The 16,082-nt window shown below is 38.8% G+C and overlaps 2 protein-coding genes across 8 annotated transcripts in view; one reads left to right on the top strand and one right to left on the bottom strand.

Annotated features, from left to right (window-relative positions):
• LOC136850611 (GDP-D-glucose phosphorylase 1-like) overlaps window positions 1-16,082 on the top strand; it is a 243,843-nt gene that overhangs the window by 107,598 nt on the left and 120,163 nt on the right. The gene's annotated exons all lie outside the window — the stretch shown is intronic.
• The window catches only part of LOC136850613 (uncharacterized), a 48,640-nt gene that overhangs the window by 4,467 nt on the left and 28,091 nt on the right, over window positions 1-16,082 (bottom strand). The gene's annotated exons all lie outside the window — the stretch shown is intronic.

Here is a 16,082-nt window from a genome sequence, read left to right as displayed (position 1 = left end):
CTCCATTGGCTAGGCTAGGTTCCCTATAGGCACTACCAGAATGTACTGTAATGGGTACACATGAAAACTGTTGTCATCCCTTAAACGCAGACTGGACGTATCGTAAGTCGACTAAAATTGTCTGTCGGGTGACGAGCGGACGTACCGTTGAAATTTTTTGTAGTCGACGTACCGTACGTCAACTACAAAAAATTTCAACCTTCGGTCAACTTTGACGCAACTGAAATGGTCGAAAAACGCAATTGTAAGCTAAAACTCTTACTTTCTAGTAATATATAATCATTTACCTTCATTTTGCAACAAATTGGAAGTCTCTAGCACAATATTTCGATTTATGGTGAATTTTTAAAAAAAACTTTTTCCTTTCATCCGTGCTGTAACTCGGCCGAAAGTTTCAGAAATTCTTTCGTCATTTTGTCGTAATTTTTGCACCGTTTTATATTAGTCGTTACATAAAGTTTTATATATGAAAATGTGTGCAATTTCATGTAAAATACAACAAAAAACAACCCATGGTTGTAGCTTTTATCAGTTTGGAAATATTTTCATATAAATCACGATAAGTGCCAAAATTTCAACCTTCGGTCAACTTTGACTCGACCGAAATGGTCGAAAAACGCAATTGTAAGCTAAAACTCTTACATTCTAGTAATATTCAATCATTTACCTTCATTTTGCAACAAATTGGAAGTCTCTAGCACAATATTTCGATTTATGGTGAATTTTTTAAACAAAAATTTTCCTTATGTCCGCGCACGATAACTCGGCCAAACATCTCAAAAATTCTTTCGTCACTTTGTCATAATGTTTGCACCGCTTTATATTAGTCATTACATAAAGTTTTATATATGAAAATGTGTGCAATTTCATGTAGAATGCAACAAAAAATAACTCATGGTTGTAGCTTCTATCAGTTTTGAAATATTTTCATATAAATCACGATAAATAGAAAAAATTCAACCTTCAGTCAACTTTAACTCAACCGAAATGGTCGAAAACTGCAATTGTAAGCTAAAACATTTACAGTCTAGTAATATTCAATCAATTACCTTCATTTTGCAACAAATTGGAAGTCTCTAGCACAATATTTCGATTTATGGTGAATTTTTGAAAAAACTTTTTTTTACGTCCGCTCGTTACGAATTCATGCATCATTTTGTGATAATATTTTCTCTGTGTTGCTTTGATCGTTTTACAATTTATTATATACCAAAATCATCGCAGTTTAGTGTACAATACAAAGAAAAAAATATAACTCATTAGCTTTAACCTTTTTGCTCACAGCACGATTTGTATACAATTATATATGAAATTTTTTTTCGCGGTCATATATTTCAATATTTTTACATGATAATGATATTTTTTAAATTTCTGATGGTTGCATACTAAACTTCAGGCAATGTCAAAAAAAGGAGCTAAAAATGAACTCTTAATCTTAAAAACTAAGCGTGCTGTGATTTTTTGAAAAAAAGTTTTTTTCCTCTTCGGCGCTAACTCCCGAACGCCGCCAGCATACGGCAGACACTTTCGTAAATAAAGGCTCGGCGTTTAAGGTTTAATAATGATAACATTGAAAAACAAGCCTGATTATCACATTAAATTAATAAAACAGTATGTATAAGCCAAATTACTATATGTCTGTTATCATAAAATTAAGAAAAATTTCCTAAATTACGTGGGAACTTGGCAGCTTGTGGCAGATGTAAACAAACCACAGCGCCACCCTGGTGGTGTATTGCGGTACTAATTACATAAACATTTAGTATTTATGGTAAATTTCATACAGTCTACTGGAATATTGTACAAAATCACTGTAAAACATCTTTCAGTAAATATTATGATTCCCTAACATATTGGAACCCATGATTGCATGAAAATTTAGTGCAGAAAGCCAAAAAAATTATATATACATGTACAAGGTGTACTTCTCCAAACAACAGCAGCAGCAGCAGCAGCATGTGTGGGCTTTAAATGCTTTTAAATATGCATGGGAAGAACGCCACCAACAATGCCAACTAGCGGCAGCTGCCCGAAACTCTTTTTTCTACAAACATCATATGATTCATCGGGTCGGATTCCGGTTTGTTGTTCGAGCTCCGACGAAAATTTACTCAACATTTCATGTCGAAATCCGATTATGTCGAGGATCGGGGTTCTACTGTATATATATATATATATATATATATATATATATATATATATATATATATATATATATATTATATATATTATATATATATATATATATATATATATATATATATATATATAAATATATATATATATATATATATATATATATATATATATATATCCACAGGAAAATTGAAAAAGAAGGTATAAATCCTGTCCTGTTTCTTTTTTGTCTGTAGTTTCAAGACTTCTTCAAAGGACTATTACATATGGTAGAAATTTATATTGTTATACTGTATATGTTAGGGTGATAGTGCTTATGACCAAACAAATACTTGAGGGATTAAAAGGGTTGGATGAACATAAATAATATAAGATTACTTGGAATACAGTTGCATGATAAATGAGATCTTTTATATATACACACATGACAATGAGAAGGTAGTCAAGAAGAAAGTGAGAGAGAATGTGAGGGCTAGTAATAGACACAGATGGGAGAAGGTGAGCAAGAACTTTTGGGAGAAAAAGTTGTTCTGCAGGGAAGTAAATGTAGAGAGAAAGCTTAGTAAAACAATTGATCTCATAATAAAAGAGATGCAGTCCCATGTTGTTACCCATTTTAAAAATACTCCTTCTCTGGCCACCCACCTTCCAAAACAGCCCTTTCTCTTGGTGAATCTTCCTGTAAATAGCCGTACTCCCGCTCCCCTCCCATGGCACGAAGCCTCCCGGCCCCTCATCTTGGAAACTGTTCCTGGCTTCCTACAACCCTAAACCCTCTTTCAGTCTGGTTATGAGTTTAAGCAGTGTTACCAGCATTTCCTTAGATTGCACAGTACAGTATTGCCAACCATTGGAGAGCATCTGGATAATGGTGATGTTTGGATAATTTGCATCCAGATAATAGAGGTTGCTGTATGTGTGTGTGTGTGTATATATATATATATATATATATATATATATATATATATATATATATATATATATATATATATATATATATATATATATATATATATATATATATATATATATATATATATATATATATATATATATATTATATATATATATGAAATTTTTATCACCGTGATTTATATACAATCATGAAGCTACAAATGTCGCTTAATATCGAATTCATGCTACCTCGGAATATCTCCGTCGGAGAATTGTCGCCGAAGGGGAATTTATATAAGTGATAAATGAATTGGAATCGTCGGGACACGAACCCGTGACACGAAAACCTATTCAGCGACTCCAGTGGACATAAACCATTGAGCCATCAAGAGAGGTATAAGTCTTTTGCCGAGATGTTGTACTGCTTTTACCCATCATGAGGGGGGGAAATGTACTAGCCTCGGCAATGACCCACCTCCGCCATGACAGTTCATTGGTACGTTTGGAACACGCAGCTCTTATTGTGAAATTTTTATCACACCGTGATTTATATACAATCATGAAGCTACAAATGTCGCTTAATATCGAATCCACGCTACCTCGGAATGTCTCCGTCGGAGAATTGTCGCCGAAGGGGAATTTATATAAGTGATAAATGAATTGGAATCGTCGGGACACGAACCCGTGACACGAAAACCTATTCAGCGACTCCAGTGGACATAAACCATTGAGCCATCAAGAGAGGTATAAGTCTTTTGCCGAGATGTTGTACTGCTTTTACCCATCGTGAGCGGGGAAATGTACTAGCCTAGGCAATGACCCACCTCCGCCATGACAGTTCATTGGTACGTTTGGAACACGCAGCTCTTATTATGAAATTTTTATCACACCGTGATTTATATACAATCATGAAGCTACAAATGTCGCTTAATATCGAATTCACGCTACCTCAGAGTTTCTCCGTCGGAGAATTGTCGCCGAAGGGGAATTTATATAAGTGATAAATGAATTGGAATCGTCGGGACACGAACCCGTGACACGAAAACCTATTCAGCGACTCCAGTGGACGTAAACCATTGAGCCATCAAGAGAGGTATAAGTCTTTTGCCGAGATGTTGTACTGCTTTTACCCGTATGTATATTATGTGCAGGGAGGGTTTGGAAGATTTGAAATGAATTTTAATTGAAGGTTTGCCTTATGGGCCAATACCCAGCTCCCAGCACATAAGCAATAAATGTAAACAGTGATTCCACTTACCTTGTGATTTACATTGAGACAACAAAAGAAAATGGTGGGTCACCAGGAAACCAGCCATTACCTTATTTGCTTTATTTACATACTCAAACAATTATAATTATTAATCTTAGCAGGCTTGCATTTCAACCATCAATTGCACACTTTGTGTGCCACAGCAGTTATAGTTACAAATGAAATGGGATAACTCTGGTAAGGTTGCAGCCCAACAAAAGAGAGTAACAAGAATCTTATAACAAATCTTCAGTAACTGGTTTCTACAATAAAATTTTTATTCTGCAATGGAATTAATATTTTGTGATGGAATTAATATCTGGCATGGGTAACACTTGACGGAGCGGTAACACGTGGCTGTCAATGACCATCAAATGCGGAAGTTATTTTGCCATTGTCAAGAGTAAGATAAATTCTTCTAAGACAAACATCACAAGGTGCAGGTTGCATAACTTGAAGGGCCAGATAACCAGACTCTGCAACCTTTGTGAAGTTGAGCTCAATTGCAATAAGATTGATCCAGTCAGATGTCCCTAACAATTACAAACACATGGTTCACCAGTGGAACAAAGCAAACAGCCAGGACTGGTGCTAAGGGGAACATCTGTTCGCCTCGATGACTAGCGAAGGAGTGAGGTCGAGTTCAGGTGTCTCAGACCTCCCTTGACTTCGGAGGGTGGAACGACTTTTCAGGTATCTGGAAAACGAATCAGCAGCCAGCTGAGAGGTTCACAGAAAACAGGTCATATGGTTAGAATATTTAAAGATCATCCTAGCATGCCTACTTCCTGCCATGGCTAATTCGGCCTATTCCTTAATCTGCTTCCTCCTCACAAACGCATCCCCCCATTGTACGACAAAGGGGGTCAGGACCCCATACTGTACCATTAGGTCTGCTCTAGCCTCAAAGAAATCTAGACCCTAAGGTAATAGGCTGGAGAGAGGAGAACAGTGAATATTTATAATAGCTCCCACCCTTAAGAAGGCTTTCACTCCCTTTTGGGCATGAAGACTTGTACTAAGCAAGCTGTTCGTCTCAACTACTTTACTCCCCTCCCTGACTGGGTCTTGCCCTTGCAATATAGCTAAGGTGACCTACCAAACTGCTAGAGCGGGGATACAAGTTTTACTAACTTGCATACTAAAGAGAATCCTAGCACTACTCAAAAGGTGTCTACAGATACCTACTTGATGTCTGTGGCGAAACTGAAATTTCATTCTAAGACAAGTGTCACTTGTGAAATTGCATCACGTTATTAACATGATCTATTATCACACTGCTGTAGCACCATCTTAAGTGACAATGGTCTAGCTACAATTTAATATTATTACAGATTACTCAATTTCTTAGTTTATAACAGACAACATGTTAGGCAATAAGTAACCTGAAGGGTTAATGAGTGCAACAAAATACATAAGTGCTAGGACGTGACCTTCAGCTTGCGAGGCTAGAAGGCAGTTATAATGCATTTCAACTTAGTGACAAGGTAATGGAAAACTGGTGAGAGAGTGGATCGTCAACCTTCTCGTTCTTTTAGTGTTTTGGATATTCTCCTCAACTGAGGCACTGTGCCAAGCTTGTCATGAGCTTAATAGCTCTGATGTGTGACACACTTGATCATTACTTGATGAACAGATTCTTTCTATTACACTTACCAAGTTACCTCTGCTAATTACAGGATCTTGTCTAGGATGTTAAGATGATGTTACTTGAGCAGAGGTCACTCAGGCTTCCTCCTCTGGGTAGATGCTGGGTAAGGCACTGTGCCAATGGGATATTAGTGCCAAGGAGATCTCAGTGGCTCTAATCAATACAAGAAATAGGATCCTAAGGGTATGTGTATTATATACATGGCACTGTGCTGAGGCACCAGAGCTGGGAGAGCACCTATGCTCTGTCATTATTCAAGCTTTAGGTGCTTGACCTTCCAGCTGTAGCACTGGTGGCTTAGCCCTTTGATGCAGGTAGCCTTCCAGTTACTTCTTCTGGGAAGTGCTGGGTTTGTAGTTGCTGAGGCCATAGTCCTGTCCTGGGCGAAGGGCGAAGCCTTCAGGAATGGTAAATTTCGCAACATCCATGGTGGATGGAGACTGGCACTGCTCAGGGCACTCAAGTGGCACTGGCAGGAAATCTTCATCAGGAGTGCCTGATGAAGTGTGGTAAGGTACAGGGCCCCTGGATGGCCTATAGGAGGGCTGTAAATGGGGTTCCTGTCCCAGAAGGAGGTCATGGCCTCCAGGAAGGTGTGTAGTTAATGCAAGTGTGCAAATTTTAGTTCTGTGGGGTGTGGTGACCCCTAAGCAGACATTTGGGAGTCCCATCGGGATGTAAGTTATACGTACTCTCGATGGTAATAAGGTCATGTTTATCAGTTTCAGCCCCATGAGCGGTCTTGTCTTCCCTAGTTAGGTGGGAATTTCTAGGAGAGGCCATGGCAATGGCAGGCATCAGGGAGAGTTTGCCACTGGTTGGCACTATTGTGTCTCTGATTACAAGAGGAAATGCTTCCTTTTCGTTCATTACTGGCGCTGGAAAGTGAGGCCAAGGTGGAGCTGCAGGTTGCAAGTCTGTGGAGCCACCAAGGCAGGAAGTAGGAAAGGAGGGCCAAGACGGATCATCAGTTTGCGAGGCTGGGGAGCCGCCAAGACCTGAGATAAGAGAGGAGAGGAGAAAGCTGACAGCTCTGTAGTGGAGCTGCTGTCAGAGACATGGATTATATCCATGAATTCTGAGATAGATGCAGTGCCATCTGGCACTGGTGGAGAGCCTTCTGTGCAGGAGGCTAGGAGTGAAGAGTTTAATGATTTCTCCTCATAATCACCTTTGGGAATGAGTCCAGGGTTTTTTGCTGGCTCTGCTTTCCCTGATGTAAAGGAGGAAGAAATTGCATGGGCAAGAGAGTAGCATTCGGCAAGAGGTTCCTCTGGTCCTGGCACCGAAGCAGGCTCAGGCACAAGGATTGAAGGAGTGCCATCAGCAACGTCAGGGTCAGTGATGTCAATTCAGGTGTGTGGGTCAAGTGGCCAGAATCTAAATCTGGGAAGGGCTCAACAGTCAAATGTGATGGAGCTTAACACAGGTCAGGCAAAGGCACTGACTCGAGGCAAAGCACTAGCTCGTCTGCTGGAGGGGATTCAGTCCATGGGAAGTAGTCTGTCAGTAGGTCGCAGCCTAGCAGGAGGTGGTGCCATCCGGGAAGTCTTTCCACCACTCGTAGGTGGCACTGCTTTACTGTTATTTGGCCAGTGTGTCTGTGTCTCATTCTCACCCTCAGGAGGACGGTGAGAATCGTTCGGGTGATGCCATCCACCCACTCAAAAGTCTTTCCTTAGTCCTTGCTGATTTGGGCATCCTTGGGTAGCATATACTGTACAGTAATAGAGCCCTTGGCCTCCATATCAGCCAGGGGGTAATAATCCCTCTTGACTCAGGTTGAATCATCGTCAGGGAGAGCAACATGGTATTCTCATTCATTTAGTTGGTACTGCAGTGAGGGGAGTGCCCGTGCATGCTGCACACGGCACAGAACTTTTACTTACACCTCTTGAAGGGGGACCAGCTCTTGGGTTGTGGCTCTGGAGCAGGTGTAGGCTCTGGCTGAGGCTCGACATCAGGGCTGGACTGAACTGAAACATCTGATGGGGAATTAGAAGGATCAGTCCCCATTTCGTGCTCAAGGAGCCGAGTCAAGAGACCCTGTCCTAGGAGGAGACCTTAGTCTCCAGGAAGGAAATCAACTACTCTAAAGGTACTTTGTTGGGGTGTGATAACCCTCAATTGGACAGTTGAGAGTTTTGTCTTATGTCCGTTGACACTTTCGTAGTTTATCGTTTTCGGGGGGTTGATGACTACCTGAGCTGGTATCCTGTCTTTCAGTGTGTGAGAGATTTTACTGTGGGTGTCCTCAAGAGCAGAGACCTGATGACGGTGAGGATTATATCTGGAAGGTGCCACAAAGATAGGCCTCCCAACTGGCAACCCTAGCAGAAGGGCTTCCCCCTCAGATGGGTGCCAAGGTTTCTTTTAAGCCATTCATTTTTCCTCATTTTTACCAGAGATCATAACTGACCTCCCGTAGCGCTGACTTTCTGTCCTATCTGCTCATAGATATCAGCTGCCTCTTCATAGGTGGCCATTTTGATGAGTTGCTAAGGGTTGAATATTTCAACTACTCTTGGATGATTTGGTGTGGAAGGGTGTAGTAGTGCCAACATAGCACTGCATGGAAAGGCATTGCTTCTAGGCTGTGCAGTATAGGCACAGGTGAATAGGTAATGAGTGGTCATGCCAGAAATGGCATGGAATGGAAATGGCACTCTGCTTTGGCAGAGTATAATGTAAAGTGAAAAGGTGGGCTTATAGGGCTCCGGCTATAATGAGAGTGCCCCTTTTGGTAAGGTGGCACTGGCACTGAGTGTGCCGTGCAGAGGTCACACAAATGGAGCGGTCCTGAAGGAGCAATAATCCTTATGGAATGGCGCCTTTTCAATAAGTTGGCACTGTGGCTGAATGTGCTTTTCAAAAGATAACACTGATGGAGCTGTCTTTGTTTAGCAAAACCTTATGGGAGGCACACTATAAATGATTTGGGGAAGTGCCCCTTAAGGGGAGCGCACTCTTCGATTTTTTATGAATATTTTTGAAATTTAAAAAAAATGGTTAAATGGCCGTAAGACATGAGCAACACCTTCGTTATCACGTGACCAAAGCATTTTTTCGAAATATTAAAATTGATGGGGTTTTGGGCCTCCGCCCCCCACACGGTGAGGTAGGGCTGACGTTTGGCTCCTAATGACTATTGTCATTTTTTCCTTTATTCACCTAATTTATTAATTATTTTGATTTTTATATCACCTTATCTCCTATGTCTGGCAACAACAATAGCTTGTTCCTTGGTGAATGCTTGGTCTAACAGACAGTTGCCCCCAAACGTTGAAAGTGGGTGGCGGGCAACTTTTTACTCTGAGCAATTTTTTCGCTATTTGCGGTGTTTTTTGCCGTTTTTTATTTTTTCACATCCAGTAACTCTAAATACAATCTATATACTTTCACCTTCAAAAATATGCTCACAGTTGATGAAATGAATAAAGGATGATGAAAAGGGAGTATATGATGACAAGTTCATTATATCTAGATCTCAGTTAGATAGAATAGTGTCAGGTATTAGATGCAAGGTAGGAAATTGCAGGGGTAAAGCTCAGGTTGAAGTCTCTGCTGATAGATGGGATACCGATATTTTAATGAAGTGCCAATCGTGTAGGTTTATGGTTAGTGCCCCAGCAAAGCGAATTAGCAATGGAAAATCTCAGCACCATCAGTTGAGTGAGATAAATATTGAGGAAATTGAACACATCTTCGGCTGTGAGAAATTCAACTTACTAACACATCTGTTTGGCACAAGTGAAAGTATAGAGGAAGTTCTTCATTCGAGAGACAAAAAGGCTTGAAAATCAAACTCCAAAGACCAAAAAGACCAAACAAGTGAAAAAAACGACTGAAAATGAGTCAAGAGTATCAGCCTGGTAGCTACTAAACTTTTAGTTTCTTAGTTTCAAACCAGGCAACAATGAGTCAGGTGGTACTTGATGATACCCTCGCCTCGAGAGAATAATACCCCTTTTTATAGAGGCGGGGGGGCTGTGTGACCTGGAGCCAGAAATCAACCAAAATAATGCTCTAAGATAAGATTTTTCCACGAGTGCTAAAAAAACCACTTGTTGATATTTACGGTCGTTTTTCTGTTTTCACTTTTTTGCACTTCAAGCGAGAACTACATTTTTTATTTTTAGGCCAATTTTAAAGTTAAATATACCATTGGAAAGAGGGAAGAAAGGCGAATATTTGTTTGGGGCTAGTTTTTTTCTTAGGTTGACGAGGAACCCGTGATAATCAAATTATACAAATTTGCGGGGGAAAATCCCCCCTCGCCCCATCCAAAAAAAAGAAAAGGAAAAGTAGAAAAACTCTTCCCATTATTTTTTTCATACTATGATGTACTTTCTCTGTATGAAGCCGCATTCCAATAGCTCTAAAAATGAAGGAGGTGAATCATTTTTTATTTTTTATTTTTTTATTTATTTTTTTTTTTATAAAATCCAAAATAATCATCCGATCACTCTCAAATTTTTTCTGGTACATCACCTTATATATATGTATAACATATAAAAATTTCATAAAAATCAGGGTATTATTTCTATGTAAGCGTGCGCTCCCCTTAACTTCGGTGACACTTCAGTGGAATGGCACCTTTTCAATAAGGTGACACTGCGGCTGAGTGTGCCTTTCAAAGGTCACACTGATGGAGCGGTCTTTGGTTAGCAAAACCTTATGGGAAGACACTCTACTGTTGGCACACTGTATCTTAAGGTACAGGTGCAGGTTGTGCAGTCACATAGGACTCTTTCTTGGTGGCCTTAGGGTGGCGGTGTGTTCTGAGGAACGACACTAACTTGTGGTACAACTAATTGTAGTAAAGGAAATGGCACTCTGCTCGAAGTAAGGTGCAAGCAATAAGTAAGAGGAAAAGAAAAGGTAAATGCTTCAGTTAGGCTACTCGTTGGCAGTGCCCCAGATTAGTGGTAGTGTGGAAGGGGAAATCCCTTGGGCTGGCACTCATGGGCAGCTAGTTCCTAAGGACTAGTTGCTGCTTCCTTTCATGTGGAGGGAGGAAGTCTTTTTGTGTGTGCACTTGATGTGCGATTGATTTCTTATGGTATATGTAAGTCTTGGAAAAGGATCCCACTAATGCACGACAGTTATGATAAGCTGTGAGTTAATCTTCACATACTCCCAAAATTTATTCTGTGGGGCAGAGGTTCTCTTTTATGTTGGTCCATTCTTTTCCCTTAAGAAATTGTAGGAGGGCTCACTGCGCTGTCTGAAGCACTTAATATGGAAAAATATTTGAAAATGGATACAAGTACTAAGGACACGAGTGCATACACAAATCACCACGCTATGTGTGAATCAGTAAAAGGAGGGTAACATTGTAGCAAGCAAGGATACTGATGATACAATATGTATCTCAAAGGTTGAAATGTCTGTATCAGTTTGAGGGTTTGAGACAGGAGTTTGATTTATCTCCCTGGACTTTGTAACTAATAGGTTCTTTTCAGTACTGCAATATCTTTCACGATTATGAAACCATGCTCTTTTTAATTTTGGTTAAAATAGCATACTTGTAAAATACTGAGTCTCTTGTAAAATACTGAGTCTCTCTCTCTCTCTCTAAGCCCTTTGTTGGCCGACTCGGTTGAGCTTTCGACTGTCGCTCGATGGGCCCGAGTTCAATTCCCGCGGCCGGCTGATGAAGAGTTAGAGGAATTTATTTCTGGTGATAGAAATTCATTCCTCGCTATAATGTGGTTCGGATTCCACAATAAGCTGTAGGTCCCGTTGCTAAGTAACCAATTGGTTCTTAGCCACGTAAAATAAGTCTAATCCTTCGGGCCAGCCCTAGGAGAGCTGTTAATCAGCTCAGTGGTCTGGTAAAACTAAGATATACTTTCTCTCTCTCTCTCTCTCTCTCTCTCTCTCTCTCTCTCTCTCTCTCTCTCTCTCTCTCTCTCTCTCTCTCTCTCTCTCTCTCTCTCTCTCTCAGCAGAAAGTGTGCTGTATAGGAACAACTCATTAATTTTATTAATTTACATTGATTTACCTTTGAAGTCTGCTTTTAGAAATTTATGTAAATTTATACCTAGCTTCCGTCATGTTGATTAATTTGTAAAAGGGTTTTCAATCTACGATCAAGATATTAAGTTAAGGGGGTGAATAGAAATGAAACTTCGCTTGGTGGCAAATGATGTGAAGTGAAATTGACTGGAAAAATCGTCTGAAGGCTGTGCCTTTGTTTTGATGAGATGAATCATGTTTTAACTGTTTACAAAATCTTCAAAATGGCGGCTTAAGATCATGTGACTTACAGCAGCTGAGTGATGGGTAGGAGGTTGGAGTGGCAGCTTATGTCACCACGTGGACGAACACATAAGGCGGGAAGACGACTCTCTCATTACTTTACAGTTTAAATAAATGAACACTAAATTTCTCTGATAGAGTGATTAATGCCTATGCGTAGGCACAAATTATTTACTTAAACACCAACAATGACTTGATGTTACTTAACAAGAAGGATGTAGTTATGTTCATGATGGAAAAGAAATTGTTATGAATTCGAGCGCTGAGGAATTCATTTGATGTTGTTCTTGACAGCTGGACTGTCTCAGAAGTCCCACGCAGGGTTGTCACACGTGGTATTCTTAAACAAGCGTGAATTTTCGAAGTTCACTCCACTGATGTGACTGTTTTCAAATACTTGTAACACACTTAGCTAACTTCCATGGCTAAGACATGCAATAATTCCCTTATAAAGCAATCCTTCCTGAATGCTTATTTGCAACTGCCTACCACAGAGCTCCTGTTTCTCTCTCAACGCAAGAAATTCATGGCCTCTTATTTACCGTCGCAAAATTAAGAACACTCGGTGCTTCTAGCTTACATTTTCCATTACATAGCTACAAATCACTTCTTTTTAAAATGCTTATTCTCTATCCATTCCTAATGTATTCTTAACAGTCTAACAATTATAGTAATTCCTAACAATTATAGTAATTCCTGGCGTGTTACCTTTTGCCTCGGCTTTGTTAACCTGTTCTTCTGCCTTGCGATTACTTTTATTCCTAGGTTCGTTTCGCACCCTAGTCTAGTATTAGCAATGCTAGTTTTCTACTAGTTGACTAGGGATCCTCTGGTAAGCTTGACACTGTTACATGCAGAGAGGGTTTGGAAAATTTGAAATGAATTTTAACATCCAGCTCCCAACACATAAGTAATAAATGTAAACAGTGATTCCACTTACGTTGTGATTTACATTTAGACAGCAAAAGAAAATGGTAGGTTTCCAGGAAACCAGTGATTACCTTAATTGCCTTATTTATATACTCAACTGGAATTATTAATCTTAGCAGGCTTGCAATTCAACCATCAATTGCACACTCTGTGCCACAGCACTTATAGTTACAAATGAAATGAGATAAATCTCATAAGGTTACAGCCCAACAAATGAAAGCAACAAGAATCTTAAAGCAAATCTTCATTAATTGGTTTCTACCATGAAATTAATATTCTGCAATGGAATTAATATTTTGCGATGGAATTAATATCTGGCATGGATAACACTTGACGGAGCCATAATGCGTGGCTCTCAAATTCAGAAGTTATCTTGCCACTGGCAAGGGTAAGATGAATTCTTATAAGGCAAACATCACAAGGTGCAGTATGCAGAACTTGAAGGGTCAGATAAGCAGACCCTGTAACCTCTGTGCAGTTGAGCTCGATTGCAATAAGATGGATCCAGCCAGCTGTCCTTAACAATTACAAACATGTGGTTCACCAGTGGAACAAAGCAAGCAGCCAGGACTGGTGCTAATGGAGATGTCTGTTCGCCTCGATGACTAGCAAAGGAGTGAGGTCGAATTCAGGTGTCTCAGACCTTCCTTGACTTCGGAGGGCGGAGTGACTTCTCAGGTATCTGGAAAGTGAATTAACACCCAGCAAAGAGTTTCACAGAAAACAGGTTGTATGGTTTGAATATTTAAAGATCATGCTAACATGCCTACTTCCTGCCATGACTAATTCGGCCTATTCCTTAATCTGCTTCCTCCTCACAAACAGTTTCCCACATCATTCGACAAAGGGGGCCAGGACCCCCTATATCCCCCATTTGGTCTGCTCCAGCCTTAAAGTAATCTCGACCTTAAGGTAATAGGCTGGAGAGAGGAGAACAGCATATAATATTTATAATTATATTATATATATATATATATATATATATATATATATATATATATATATATATATATATATATATATATATATATATATATATATATATATATACATATATACATAGTGAAAGTAGACAGATGCTTTGGAAATCTCAGTGTCAGCAGGAAAAGAAGAGCGCAGGTTAAGAACCACCACATTTTATTTGCGACGCGTTTCGTTGTTTCTTCATAACATTTTGAAGCCTAAAGAGACATTACAGTATTTTAATAGTTAAAAGATCATACAGTGGTTATTAGCTGACAAAGCTGAGTAAAGGTAACAACAATAGAGATAACTCATAAAATCTTTAAAAAGATTTACAATAGCATATAAACTACTTAGTGGGTAAAACAGAAATTGAACAGTTTACATTATAAATGAATTATTAAATCGTTTATATTAAAAGCAAGGGATAAAGTGAATTGTCAAGATTAAGATCTGGTTTTCTAAAAAATATTTCGATTGACTCAGAGATTCTCAATAGTGATTCTTCATTAAAAGTACCAAGAACACTAAAATTTTCTAATCTACTACCTGTATTACATTCCTCTATATGTTGTAAAATCAGTGATCTGATTGGCTTGGCCATCAAGCAACCAGTACAAGGAGAAATGCCATAATGTTCAGAAGATCTTGTCTGGACAGACCTCTCTGACTGGCCAATATAGGTGACGCTACAGGCATCACACTTTTAAATATAGGTGATGCCAGACAAAAGGTATGAAGGTAGTTTATCTTTATGGTTTAACAACGCTTGAATAGTACGGTTGTTGGTAAATATCAGCTGGGGGTTAATGTGGGAAAGCTATACTTAAACATATTTTTTAGTTCTCTTGTAACGTATTTAGAACATGGATCATTTATATATGGCAGTTTAAAATACATAGTCAGTTTATCAACCCTTGGTATATCTATTTTGCTACTTATACTAAGAGATTTATTTAGGAACTTTTTTATTTCTTTATATATTATGTTACTAGGATAAGCATTATTTTTGAAACAGTTTAAAAGAAATTTTATTTCTGAGTCAAATGACTGCCAGGAGCTGCAAAGAGAATATGCTCTAAGTATTAAAGTCTTTATGTTATTTATTTTAAAGTTAAAGAATGTAGCACTTTGGAAATTCATTCCAAGACTGGTAAAAGTGGACTTTCTGAAAATGCTAAAATTTAAGAGTGACTTAATGTTTACAGTAGTTTTGGTAATGCTTAACATCTAAAAAGTTAAGAATATTGTTTTCCTCACATTCCACCGTAAAATGAATACGAGGGTGTTTATGATATAAGTAATCATGGAACTGCTGTATGTGACTTAGATGCCTGAAACCAAAAATATGTCGTCAACATACCTGTGATAAATGATTGGTTTAAAATCTAGGGGACAATCATCAAGCCATCTTTTTTCATGAAAAACAGAAAACAATCAAATTGTTTGTAGTTGGCCAAAGGGCTTTATGAAAGTTAAGATCCAAAAGCATTCTTTGAAACCCTCAAATTGTTTGTAGTGCAAAAACTACATTATTGAAGAAAAAGTGGTTATCGTTTAGCACTGCATAAGTTTTCTTAAGAATTGAGATGTTTAAACTCATTTTTTGGATGTACAGGCGGTCCCATTTCACTTGTTCAAACCGTTAAATCGTGTAAATAGAAAATCGTCAAAATCGTATAAATCAACTCTTTTTAATGCTCTTGATTGAAAATGATGAACGTTTTATTGAGTTTTAATAAAAAAACCTTCAAATTATGATTATTCTGCCGTTTGGGGCCATATTTCTTCCGTCGGATCGATACGTTTTACGACGTCGTAACCCCGAACATTCGTAAGCTAAATAATTTCTGATGAATATATTTGAAAATGTTGTAACCTCGAACGTCATACGTTTTTTAAACCAAACTGTATACTGATTTTCTGTCAATGACTGTAGAAAACTGATTAGAAATTTTGCTAGTTTACAGGATGGTGCTTTAAAGGCAGACAGAA

Source organism: Macrobrachium rosenbergii, chromosome 22 (assembly GCF_040412425.1).
Source record: "Macrobrachium rosenbergii isolate ZJJX-2024 chromosome 22, ASM4041242v1, whole genome shotgun sequence".
In the NCBI taxonomy this organism is placed as follows: domain Eukaryota; kingdom Metazoa; phylum Arthropoda; class Malacostraca; order Decapoda; family Palaemonidae; genus Macrobrachium; species Macrobrachium rosenbergii.
The sequence above is the reverse complement of the archived record's forward strand: the minus strand, read 5'-3'. Positions and strand labels throughout refer to the sequence as shown.